Below are 14,027 nucleotides of genomic sequence, written 5' to 3' on the forward strand. Positions count from 1 at the left end.
CACCGGTAAGACCTTCACCAGTGACCGAAAATCAGGCCATGACACACAGACAGAGCCGCGGGATGACAATGAAGTCGGGTGAAGTTCATTCTGATCGTGCGGCTCTGTCTGTGTCTGCTGTCAGCGGCCATGTAGCAGAGCTGAATGGCAGATGACATAGCTGCTGAGACTAAAAACGGATCACATACGGATCACACACGGATTGCACACGGACTACAATCATGAGAAAAATCACAGAATCGCATTGCTGTTGCATTGCACACTGATCATCACTCGGACAGAGCTCATGCTACTTTCTACCATGAGAATCGGTCCGATTTTACACTCGCAAGTGTGATTCCAGCCTAAGACCTCATTCAAATGTCCATTGTTCACATTTATGTTTCATCCATTTTTTCATGTAAAGAATAAATAGCAAGTAAAGTCTCTGGAGCTGTTCACATGTCTTTGGTTTTTTATGAACGAGAGAGGTGTTAATTTTTGATCAACGTCACTAATGAAACTAACAAATGCAAGTGAATGGGGCCGTGAAAAAGTTCAAATCATCCAAGGGCTGTTTTCTTACTGTTTAAGGCTATGTGCGCACGCTGTGGATTTTACCACGGATTTGCTGTAGAAAATGTGTCTATTTCTGCAGTCATTCCCAGGCAAAACCTATGGGTATAAAAAAAAATGCTTTGCGCACACTGCGTTTTTTTTAGAACTGCAAATATACCTGCAGAATTTCCGCTGCGGAATTAATGTGCATGTCACTTCTTTTCTGCTGGTCCCTGCGGTTTTACCATTAATTATTGGTAAAAACCCGCAGGGACCAACCTGCGGAAAAAACGCAGAAATTCCACAGCAATTCCGCGGCAAATACGCAACATCCCGCGGTAAAACCACATGCGGAATTGCATGCGGATTTCTGCTGTGGGTGCAGGATTCTTGCAGAGATCCGGAATTTTCTTAAGGCCTATGCCCACAGGAGAAAGTTACTGCGGAATTTGCTGGGGAAAACCTGCGGATTTTCTAGATTTTCCAGATAAATCCGTGGGTTTACGCACGTATATAGACACTCCCCATGTTATCCTATGGGATTTGTAGAGTGCTGTATCAATTCTGCAGTATTTGTGGCTGCGGAAAATGTTGAGGATTTCCCGCAGCCACACGTAACTGCATGTGCATTATTCATGCGGAATTATCTGCGAAATTCCTGCGTTTCCACTATGGAGATACAGGGTGGGAATTCCACAGGAATTTTGCCCGAAATCCGCACTATTTTCGCAGGTGTCCAGCAACAATTCCGCAGAAATACCACAACAATTGATAGCTGCGGATTCCGGGGAGTTGCTGTGTGAACCTGCGGAAATACCTGTGGGCACTTGGCCTAATTGTGAGGGAAAGGCTAGGATTTTTTTTGCCTACAAGAAATGGACATGCTGCAGATTTTATCAGGATAGCCAGGGAGTTGGACTTCACCCATTGCTGACGATTAGTGATTAGTGAGCACTACCATGCTCAGGTTTCGTAACTAGCAGTTGGATGCTCCGATGGGCACAAATTGAGTACCCGCGTATAATGGAAGTCACTGGGGAACACGAGCATTTTTCAGGGAAACTCTCTGTAAAAAAAATTCTCGAGTCCCCCATTGGCTTCCATTATACTCGGGTACTCAATTTGTGCCCATCGCTGCAACTGTTCATTATAAGTACCGAGCAACTGAGCATGGTAGTGCTCGCTCATCACTACTAAGACTATGTACCCAGGTTTTTGCCGATTTGTCTGTGTGTTTTTGATGCATTTTTTCCATCTTTTTTCCATGCGTTTTTCATGCATTTGGGTTGGAAAAATGCTGGCAAAAACGCTTATTTTCTGCACCAAATCTGCAAGGAAAAAATAAGCAATGTGCGCACAGCACTTTAGAATTCTCATTGACTTTGCTGGCATAAGGATAGGCATGCAGATTTGTGATAAAACTGCACCAAAAACCGCAGTGTGTGCACAAAGCCTAAGCATGATATATGCTGCAAAATCTTCATGTAGGCTATGTTCACACATTGCTTGGTTTTGGTGCATTTTTTTTGCATGTTTTTTCCATTGATTTATGCAAATACATGATAATAAAAACCTGATTTTTACAGTACCAGCAAAACATATGAGATTCCAGAAAACTGCTGGTTTTTTTTTTTTTTTTTTTTTTTTAAGAAGCAGTGTGTCTATTCTTTCAGCGATTTTGCTGCATTCTTCACCATTGAAAGCAATGAGAATGCGAAAACGCAGCTCAATTTTTTTTGCAGCTTTTGTGATGTATGAAACTAACTTTATTTAAACATTACTGTAGACAAATGACACACCGAAAACGCAGCCAAAAAGGCAGCTTTTTTACTGCCAAGAGAGCAGGTTTTGCTTCATAAAAAAAATAAAGCAAAAAAGCACTGTGTGAACATAACTTTAGAATAACAAATGGATGACTCCACTTCCTCATTCAGCTGTATGAGGATTTTATAAAATTACGCTCTTGCCACCAAATTAGACTTATTTTTAGTTGCAGAAAATTCTGCAGCAAATCTGCCGCATGTGAAGTCAGCTTTTTTTTTTTAATAAGATATTTTTCAAATTTTCTGTGGCTTGTGCAGTTGGCCTTCTAATTTCTTAAAATCCACTGAATTTATCCTCTTAGAGCTAGCTCACACCAGTGTGTACAGCGGAGTAGTGCTATCCGTTTTTTTTTATCAGATAGCACCTATATTATTCAATGGCGCAGTACTGATCTGCGAGTTTTTCTGCATGAGAAAGATATCACGGCACGCTGCGATTTGCAGTACTAATCAGATGCCACTTTCCCATTGAAGTCTATGGGTGCGTGGAAATCATCGGACTGCACTCAGATAACATTTTGTGCAGTATGATTCCCGCACAATGGAGAACATGGAGAAATTTTGTTCTCTGTATTCTCACAGTCTTAGGCCCCTTTCATAGACCAGTTTTTTTTGCCGTCAGGCAGAATCCGTTGGCTTGACGGATCCGTCGCAGATTGTGGACAAACTGATGCGACGGATCCGTTTTTCGACGGATCAGACTAGCTGGGTGCTGATAATAAATTGGAGCATGCTCAGTTTAAAAAAACGGAATCTGTCGCCGGATTCTGCCATTTGACGAATTACGACGGATCATGCGCCCATAGGCTTCCATCCTACCAAATGACAGGCGGCAATGGATCCGTCACTGTCCGATTTTTTGACGTAGACAAAAATCGTTACTTTGACTGTCGTCTCCGTCCGACGGACAAGCAATTTTCGACGGATGAAACGTGGAGCCATCCATCACAATCCGTTGCTAATACAAGTCTATGAGAAAAAAACGGATACAGCGGCATCAGTCGCCGGATCTGTTTTTTTTTCAAAATTGGACGGATTATGACTGACGGCAAAAAACTGGTGTGTGAAAGGTGCCTTATCCGAGAGAATCTTATCATCAGATACCGACCACCGGATCAAACTTGGGTCAGAGTTTGATCAGTGTCATTAATATAATTAGTATTGAGCGAGTAGTTGACTATTCGTACTCGCTATGCTGTTAGCGAGTACTGTCCGCTACTCGCATATTCGTTATGAGTAGCGAGCACAATGTAAGTCAATGTGAAATACTCGCTAAGTAGTGAGTAACCCGAAAGCTGTATTAATCGCTACTCACACAAAAAGTACGGCTTTTGGGTTACTAGCTACTTAACGAGTATTTCCCATTGACTAGCATTTTGCCCGCTACTAGCAACAAATATGCGAGTAGCGGACAGTACTCGCTAACAGCATAGCGAGTACAAATAGTTCACTACTTGCTCAAAACTAAATATAATCAATCCAATTCTCTGGCATGAGTCATGTGATCGTAGCATTATTTCAATTATTTCATACCGCTATCGAGTTCTGGGAAAACTGAGCAACGCTTTAGGTTATGTGCCACGGGAGAAAATAGCTGCAGATTTTGCTGCGGAAAACCTGCGGATTTTCTAGATAAATCCGCAGGTTTGCGCAAGTACAGACACTCCCCATGTTATCTTATGGGGAGTCCTGTTTCAATGCTGCGGATATTGCACCTGCAGAAAATGCTGGGGATTTCCAGCAGCTGAAAAGCACTGCATGTCAATTATTCCTGCGGATTTTCCTGCAGATTTCCTACCTTTTTACTATGGAGATACAGGGGGGAAATCCGCAGGAATAACGCTCGAATTCTGCACGTTTTCCGCAAAAATTCCGCATGAAATCTGCAATAACGGATAGCTGCGGATTCCGGGGAGCTGCTGCGTTAACCTGCGGAAATACAGGCAGAAAATTCTGCAAGTAAATTTTCTCGTGAGTACAGGGCCTTAAGGTTGGATTCACACAATGGTATGGCATCGGATGTGATATGCTAATGACCCTTGGCTCCTGCTGTGCTGCCAGCGTGAGCCGAGTGTTATGTGACTGTGATCCGATCCTACGATCGGATCACAGCTGTGGAGGAGAAGAAGGGATTAATCTCCCTATCTCCTCGATTCTCAGCTGATGTGATTATCACACTGCACTCGGATGTCATCAGAGTGCAGTCCGATGTTTCACTCGTACCCACAGACTTTGCGAGTGACACGGCTCTTGCAGACAATCACAACATGCTGCAACTTTTCTCTTATCCAGAATCTGGATGAGAATAAAGGGGGTGTTACACGCAGCGATATCGCTAGCTATATCGCTGGTGTAAGCACCCGCCCCCGTCGTTTGGGTGTCACGGGCAAATTGCTGCCTGCGGCGCACAAAATCGTTAGGAGCCGTCACACGGACTTACCTGCCTAGCGATGTCGCTGTGTCCGGCGAATCGCCTCCTTTCTAAGGGGGCGGTTCGTACGGCGTCACAGTGGCGTCACTAAGCGGCCGCCCAAAAGAAGCGGAGGGGCGAAGATGAGCGGCCGTAACATCCCGCCCACCTCCTTCCTTCCGCATTGCCGGCTGGCCACAGGTAAACTGTTGTTTGTCATTCCAGAGGTGTCACACGTAGCGATGTGTGCTGCCTCGGGAACGATGAACAACCTGCGTCCTCCACAATCACCGATTTTTTAAAAAGGAACGACGTATCAACGATGGACTATAAGGTGAGTATTTTCCATCGTTAACGGTCGTTCCTTGCTGTCACACGCAGCGATGTCGCTAATGATGCCGGATGTGCGTCACGGAATCCGTGACCCCGGCGAGATATCGATATCGCTGCGTGTAACGCCGGCTTAAAACTGACCATCTGCTCTCCCTCATTGAATAACATTGGTCCTAGTGCAATGTGAGATTTTCTTGCATTGCACTCGTCCGATTCATACGCTCGTGTGGGCATAATATGATCCCATTACTTCTATCACTCATCTGCATGGTTGTGCACTATTACATCTTGCTCTCCTATCAGTAATGTAATTTGTCACTCAGTTCTACAGGAAAGTTTGGTGGTGACTGCAGCCTTATTAGTTGTCACCCAGCTTTCTCAGAAAAAGCGACACCTTAAGGAATAGCTAAATTGTTTTGTTTTTTTTTAACTGATCGACAATAGAGAAAAGGTCAGAGAATTAGTGATTTTTGGTGAAAATGTTCATTTAATATTAAAGTGATACACCGGGTGTCAGCGTCTGTGATGTCACATATGGGTGCATTATATTGTATATTAAATAAGTAAAAAGTAACTAGAGAAAGAGACGGAAAAAGAGAGCCAGCGCGCACATAGCATAGTAATTCCAATACAAACAAACCATCCCTCAGTGCAGTGATGTGTGCCAAACTCTGGAACACAGAAAGAAGGAGGGAAGAAGGATGGGAGGGATGCAGAGAAAAGACTAGCAGAAAGCCAAAAGCAGGGACAGAGGGTTGGGCGAGGGGAGGACTAGAAGTTCAGGTTTCAGACAGAGAGGAGTGTCCAGGGAGGAGGAAAGGGCTGGGAATGTGCATGAAGAGTGAGGGGGAGGGAAAAGCCTCATCCACTTTCCATTGCTCCTCACACTCAGGCTGCACTGCCTGCACCTCACCTCTCTGCTCACTTTTGGAAGTTCACATATTTGTTACATATGTTGCTTGTTTGTTGTTTTCATGGAGTTGATACAATTACACTGGTGTTTGGGGAATGCTTGAACTGATGTTGTGGATTGTTGCACCTTGGATTGCTGCTTCTTAAAGAATAAAAAGAGACTCTTGCATCTTCCAAGAAAAGAACACAGGACTTGAGCTGACCTCACTCATTCACCCTGGATGGGGGATCTGGCTGTTTCCCCTCTTATGAACCTCACTCACTACTTTTTGCTGTTGGGTCCTGCTGCTTAAGGATTACACACTCTGGACTGTGCTTCCTTGGGATCCTTATGTCCATTTCTTGGAGAGAGAAGGGAGTTAATTCTTCTGATTGCTAGAACTGAACTTGGGAATCTGTCCCTAGAGAGTTATTGAGACCTCTGTGTTTCCTCTTGCCAGGCACACGCCTGCTGCAAGACAGGGGGATCTTTTTACACCACAGTCTTTGCAGGTAATGCCAACAAGTTCATTTCGCTGCTGCGTCTTACTTGGTACCCCCCTATGTGCCAAAAGGTCAACCGGTACTCCCCAGATTTACACTGATTTACTTATTGTTTTCTTACTTAGTTCCTGTAAGAACCTCAAATTGTATTTGGATAAAGATGTAATACCCCAGAGGCAGGCCATAAAGAGTTAATATGTATATGGCTTCTAATAATTGGTGTGTCTTACTTGGTACCCCCCTATGTGCCAAAAGGTCAACCGGTACGCCCCAGATTTACACTAATTTACTTATTGTTTCCTTACAATTTGAGACTTTTATAGGAACTAAGTATTTGGATAAAGAGGTAATACCCCAGAGGCAGGCCATAAAGAGTTAATATGTATATGGCCTCTAATAATTGGTGCATCTTACTTGGTACCCCCCCCATGTGCCAAAAGGTCAACTGATGCTCCCCAGATTTACACTGACTTTTATTGTTTCCTTACATAGTTCCTGTAAGAAAGCCTCAAATTGTAGACGGATAAAGCAGTAATATCCAAGAGGCAGGCCATAAAGAGTTAATCTGTATATGGCCTCTAAAAATGAAGTTACTACCGTATGCATATGGCCTCTAATAATTAAGAGTTAATATGTATATGGTCTCTAATAATTACGTTAATATGTATATGGGCTCTAAAAATTCCCTTAAATATTTTTTTTTGTTTGCATACGTAAAGTCCAATTTACATAGAGCGGTTATTATTAAAAAGTAACGATAATGATCATTTACATAATGAGTCCAACTATTGATATTATTTATTTATATAGCACCAGGATTCCATGATTCTAAGTAACAATGTTTCTCATATGTAAAAACTGAACGTGTCCGTAACTTATCGGCGTAGACCGGATCGGTTGTTGGCATTGTTACAATATTGCGATACGTGTAAATACAGGTATCCGTTGTACGCTTTTTTATTTTGTGCGTAAATGGCATTTAGATAAATTCTTGTCTTTCCTGCTAAAATCGTCCAATGTATGGTGTCAGTAGGGCGGCTTCCGTAGGGTTAATCTGCCCGTGTATGTGAACCTGTCTTGTTTCACGTGGGCGAAATATAAGTCTTAATTGTTGAAAAGTGGAACAATAGTGAAGGGAGGTACTGTTTTTGTCATTGTGTTAAGACTCCGTTTTAGATCTTACGCTTTGGTTCACTGGGTTTGCCTTTTGTGTATTATCTGCATTTTATCCCTATGGGACTGGCTGGAAGTGTTTGACTGGAGAACAAGTTTCTGCAAACGGTGAAGTTGTCCAAAAACTTGAGGATTCATTCAAAACCCAAAATTGAGTGTCCTACAACCTTGTAATGATGCAGATTATTCATAGACACGTGACTCAATGGATGCGGATTCACTACCGGTCAACTCAGTGGTCATATTATACCTCTTATCATATTCCTAAGTATATGCCACATCGTCAGTGTATATGACAATGAAACAGAAGTGACTAACTTGTCCAATAAATCGGACAGTCAATTAGTTCTTGGCTCATTATTAGTCAAGAAACTGATGGCTAACCGGACCAATAAAAAGGCTTGCTGCTGCAGCGCCTCTTGGGATGAGACTCTTATTGGTGCCTACTAGTAATGATACTACTACAATAAGTCGTTTCATCCCATCAGCGCTGCATTTCTTCGCTTTACGCCTGGCGTGCAGTGGGTTAAACGCTTTAAGGCTCTCCAGTCATTGCATTCTTCGATTCATAGTAAAATGAATAAAAAGTCTCTTGCCCTGAATAGCTTGGACCTGACTGGTTATAAAACTGTCTTAACTAGTGACAGATTTACGCAGTCTGGGGGTAGGTACAGGAGAATTGGAGGGTTTCACTCATGTCTGGGGCCTGCTAGGAATGTCACATCCCTGTGTAGTGTAAACCTATTTTCTCTGAGAGGCCTTTTATGTTCTTCATTATAACAAAGGATCCCTCTTCTGTGCAGTGAAAGTTAGCAATCACTGCTTGGTTAACTATTTACACCCCAAGAGGGCTCCAAGAGGTTAGTTACGTCGATATATGCCTACGATTAAGCTTTTGGATAGATGTATAACGTAGAGGAGCAGGTATTACTAATCCATGTATCAGATTTAGGCTTATAGGATGCAGCATTTATTTCTGGGTTGGGAAAAAAAATATATTTTTTATGAATTTTACTTTCCAATGAAAAAGCTTCTAAGAAAAATCATAAAATATGCATCAGATGTAAAAAAAAAAAAAAAAAAACCTCCAAGGATCTGCAAAAAGCACCCAAAATGTTTAAAAATACATTATTTTTATAAATTTGTTGGAAGGTAAAAAAAAAATGGCGGCAGTGATTAAAAAAACCCAAGCGCTGTAGATTTCCCCGCTGAAGTGCATAACATTCTACCCTTAGCAAATCTGCTGTAAAATCTGCACCGTAAATTGACACCATGCAAGTTTCAGATCCGCTGTGCACCATTTACAGGGCTGATGAAAATTTGGGAATTCTCATTTATCATACATCAAACTATAAGGGCTCATTCAGACATCAAACTGTAAGGGCTCATTCAGACTATTGTTTTTCACATACAAGTTCTATCCATGATTTTCATCTATAATAGTCCATAAGGCTATGTACATATCTGATTTAGTTTTTGGACCCAGTGGTCCATGCAAAAATGCAAAGAGGTATCCGATATTGATCTGGGTTTCGGATCAAAATAAACAATATTAGGCAGCATTCCCATGTTTAGTAATCATCCGTAGACTGGATTCTGCAGAGATCCATTGGCAAAAAAATTCTGCAAACACAACTTTTTTGCCCGTTGTTTAATAACTGATTTCTGACGGATGTTTTTTTTCTTTGACGTCGAAACTTATGGAGAACGGATCCATTAACGGATTGCTATGCAGCAATTTATTGTTCTGGCATTTGTATCGCATCCGTTTCAAATGGAAGATACATAGCAATCCATTAATGGATCCGTTCTCCATAGACTCCAATGTTAAAACTGATCCGCAGAAATCAGTTATCATAACGGACAAAAAAGTTGTTTGCAGAACTCTTTTGCCAACAGATCTCTTCAGGATCCGTTCTAATGGACGATTACTGGACATGTGAGCTCAGCCCAAGTCTATCGGCCCGTGAAGAAAATATGACAGCACTTTGTGATGTCTGTGGACCGATAGGAGAAGATGGAGAAACTTTCATCATTTTTTCCCCCATCCGAGATAAAGTAATGAAACGTGGAACAAAATGAAGTTGGATAAAATGAGTTTTTCCTTGAGCAGATCTGATGGTTGTATCCTCATAGACATTGCAATATTTATTGGTCGGACCTGTTAAAAAGAATCTATGGAGACTTTAGCTGTATGTACATATGTGCAAATTTGCATCAAGATTTTCATCATACCTTGTGTATTAGAGCCCTAATACACAAGGTATGATGAAAATCCTTATGGAAAATTTGCACATATGTCCATACAACTAAGGTCTCCATAGATTCTTGTTAACAGTCTGCCCAATAAAAATTGCAATGTCTATGAGGATACAACCATCAGATCTGCTTAAGGAAAAAAACTCATTGGATCCAACTTCATTGTTGATGTTTACTTTTAAGTTATCACAAAAATAAATGTGGGACTATAAATGGAAAACTTTGCCAATGGAGAAGAACATTGGAAGCCAGGCAGATTGAGGGGGAATCTTCAGGTCTTTGGTGGAGAACGTTGGAAACCAGGTAGATTGAGGGGGAATCTTCAGGTCTATGGAGGAGAACATTGGAAACCAGGTAGATTGAGGGGGAATCTTCAGGTCTATGGAGGAGAACATTGGAAACCAGGTAGATTGAGGGGGAACCTTCAGGTCTATGGAGGAGAACATTGGAAACCAGGTAGATTGAGGGGGAACCTTCAGGTCTATGGAGGAGAACATTGGAAACCAGGCAGATTGAGGGGGAATCTTCAGGTCTATGGAGGAGAACATTGGAAGCCAGGCAGATTGAGGAGGAATCTTCAGGTCTATGAAGGAGAACATTGGAAGCCAGGCAGATTGAGGAGGAATCTTCAGGTCTATGAAGGAGAACGTTGGAAACCATGCAGATTGAGGAGGAATCTTCAGGTCTTTGGAGGAGAAGATTGGAAGCCAGTCAGATTGAGGAGGAATCTTCAGGTCTTTGGAAAAGAACATTTGAAGCCAGGCAGATTGAGGAGGAATCTTCTGGTCTTTGGCCAGCCCGAGTATTGTAGATAAATAGCCATATGAAAGCCACAGGTTGCCGTCCCCTACTCTAAACACTGGAGTGACTTAATTATGATGCACCTCAGGAGTTGAGTAACATATGCCAACTGCTGCAATTCTTCTCCTTATAATGTGCCCAGTGTTTGGATTCTTCCTGGGTTGTAAATGGTCCTTTCATGCTCGGATCTGAAGTGTTTGGGGGAAAAGTGCTATCTAATTAAAGTAATTATCGCTACTCTCCAATCTATAAGACCAGAGTGTTTTGCTGGAGAAAAAAAAACCTAGATGTCTTTTGTATGAACCATGCATTGTGCCAGGCTTGGTGAATGTACATTGTGTTCTGGCATCTGGGAGTTACGGTTGTATGTTCGTGTGAAATATTGCATTCTTACACTTAACCTGTAGAGTGATGTGATGTCTGTAGAGGCTTTCAGGTCTCATTGTAACTTCTAATGGGGGTTGCAAAAGCTCCTTGATTCTAAGTAGTGATTGACCGAGAAGAGGCTGCCCCCTCCCATGCCTTCACAGAATGCCAATTAAAATGCAGATGAGAAGCATTTTGTGATCTCTGCAAAGCTTTAGAATTAATATCCATGGTTGGGGTGTTTTGAGGGAGGAGGCCAGATCTTCTTGGAACTAAAATGAGAAATTCTATATGGGATTTGTAAGCACAATTAATGGCGATGAAGGCACTTTGCCTTCTGGGGATTTAGTTTTAATGGGGAGCAGGGGTTAAACCCCTTTTTACATGAAGGCTTGAAAGAACTTTGGAGATAGCTATGTCGTGTAAAGAAGGTGCCGTTTTAATGAGGCGAGATGTTCTTATACTTGGAATTTCAACCATAGAAAGTGGCTGCTTGAAGTGGGGAGAAAATGAGACTCAAAAGTTGGCTCCGACATTGCTCAAAGATGCTCCGCTAATTGATATTGTGCTAATAACAGTACCGGGCTATAATGGTTTCAAAGGTGGCTTTGACAATATTGCCTTGGACAAGTTTTTATCAGAATAGTTGGTGGACTACAACTCAACTTAACCATGGGTCTTTTATTCCACATGTGGAGGAGCTCTCCTTCCAAGTCCTTCTAGTGCCCTTTTAGGTCAGGCTGCTGAAATCCTAATTAATTGGGAAATATAATAAGTAGTGATGAGCAAATGGTAACTATTCGTGTTCGGATTATTTGCACCGAATACCAAAGAACTATTCCAGTATTTGTCACAAATAACAAACCTAATGCAAGTCAATGAGGAACCTGAGCATTCTTATGAAAAATCTTCATGAAAAATGCTCGGGTTCTTCATTGACTTGCATTAGGTTTGTTATTCGTGACGAATGCTGGAACAGTACTTTGGGATTCGTTACTACAAATAATCCGAACACGAATAGTTACTGTTCGCTCATCACTAATAATAATAATATCATTCCCTTATATAGCGCCATTAATTCCACAGCGCTTTACATACATTGGCAACACTGTCCCCATTGGGGCTCACAATCTAAATTCCCTATCAGTATGTCTTTGGAGTGTGGGAGGAAACCGGAGAACCTGGAGGAAACCCATGCAAACACTGGGAGAACATACAAACTCCTTGCAGATGTTCTCCTTGGTGGGATTTGAACCCAGGACCCCAGCACTGGAAGAGTGCAGTGCTAACCACTGAGCCACCAATGTGGCCACCTTCATGAGTGTTACATGCAGTTGTGTGCAAACTCGCAGTACACTGCCTGAGTAGTTATCACTATAGCTTTGGAGCACTGTGATCCTGGGTTCAAATCCCACCATTTTCTTTATGTTCTCCCCGTGTTTGTGTGGGTTTCTTCTGGGGTCTCTGATTCCTTTCCACACTCCAAAGACAATGCTGATGGGGAATTTTGTGAGTCCCATTAGGGACAGCTGTGGAATTAATGGCACTATGTAAGTAAAATAAGTAATAGACAAATGAGGGGCTGAAAATACTTTTGGGGGAAAAATTCCCTAAACTCCCCAAAATCTGCACCCATTTGCCCCCCTCAAAATGCCCAATTGTCTTGCAGACTGTAGCACTGAGGATCACTATACAAAGGCTGCGGATGAATTGTTTCTTTGGAACTGAAAGACTTTTATTGTGCTAATGTCGTCATTTAAAGAAAACAATGCATTATGAGGGGTGGAGAGGCACAATAACCTTCTGTCTCTTTGTCTTCATCCAATGTCTCAATTAAATCTGCCATCATCCCAAAATTTTTTAAAGCTACAACGAGACATTATCAGGAAAATGAAATGTAACACATCAGGTTAACGTTATGTATCCATCTCTACAAGGTGCTATCTTTGCGCTAAACTGCTTTCAGGCAAACTGAACATAAGAGAAAAGACGCAGTGGTGCGGTCTACCATTGTGCTTATTTATGGATTGCCAACTGAAAAAAGTAAAAAAAAATCAATGATTGACCAAGAGTTCTTAAAGGGGTTGCTTAAGATTACAAAGAAGGGTCTTCATTTTCACCCAAAGCAGCAGCACTCTTGGGCTTGTGCACTACTGCATATACTTTAAGGCTGAGATCACATGTCCAGTAATCATCCGTTAGAACGGATCTTGCAGAGATCTGTTGGCAAAAAAGCTTTTTTTTTTACGTCAGAATTTTTGATCAGTGGGTGGAGGAGGTGCTGAGACCAACAATGATCACTAATATGAAGGGGCAAAAAATCTCAGGATTTTCTCCTTTCAGACTGAAGAAGGTTGGAAGTCTATTAGTTCACCTTCTATCTTAGGCCACTTTCACACTGCATTCCTCTCCCCGTTCAGTGGTCCTGTAGGTGCTTCTGTCTAAACACCCCCCCTCCCTCCCACAAAACAGGTTTTGGACATATGCAATGACATGACCATTGACTGTAATGATGGAGACTGAGTCACCGTGTGCTCTGTCATGCACCATTTTGGAGGGTATACACCCAGAGGCAGTCTACTAAGTCTGGGTGTTCACCTCAAATAGGCGTATACTCCCGAAAGTGGTGCAGGACAGAACACATGGTGACTCCATCTGCACCATTGTAGTCAACGGCCCCGTCGGCACATACTGGCAAAACCCATTGTGTGGTGGTTCGGATGGAAGCCTCGATGGGACCACTGAATGGGGATTGGAAAGCAGCGTGAAAGTGGCCTTAGAGGAGAGCAAGACTCAAATCCATGTTTTACTGATCAGTGGGTATCTCCGCTTTTAGACATCCACATATCTAAACTTCTTATAAGTCTCTTTGACATGTCAAGGGTTTCTGAGTAGTGCAGTTACCTTTTAGGGAAGGTGCCATACCAGAC

The 14,027-nt window shown here is 42.2% G+C and overlaps 1 protein-coding gene across 5 annotated transcripts in view; it reads left to right on the forward strand.

Annotated features, from left to right (window-relative positions):
• The first annotated feature begins 5,965 nt into the window (after positions 1-5,965).
• Positions 5,966-14,027, forward strand: part of FGFR2 (fibroblast growth factor receptor 2) — a 131,754-nt gene continuing 123,692 nt past the window's right edge. For all 5 annotated transcript variants that reach the window (XM_075348641.1, XM_075348643.1, XM_075348642.1 and 2 more), the window contains exon 1: positions 5,966-6,507. The gene's annotated coding sequence lies outside the window, so the exon portion shown is untranslated. The remainder of the gene's footprint in view (positions 6,508-14,027) is intronic.

The sequence above is a fragment of the Anomaloglossus baeobatrachus genome, chromosome 5, assembly GCF_048569485.1.
Source record: "Anomaloglossus baeobatrachus isolate aAnoBae1 chromosome 5, aAnoBae1.hap1, whole genome shotgun sequence".
Taxonomy (NCBI): domain Eukaryota; kingdom Metazoa; phylum Chordata; class Amphibia; order Anura; family Aromobatidae; genus Anomaloglossus; species Anomaloglossus baeobatrachus.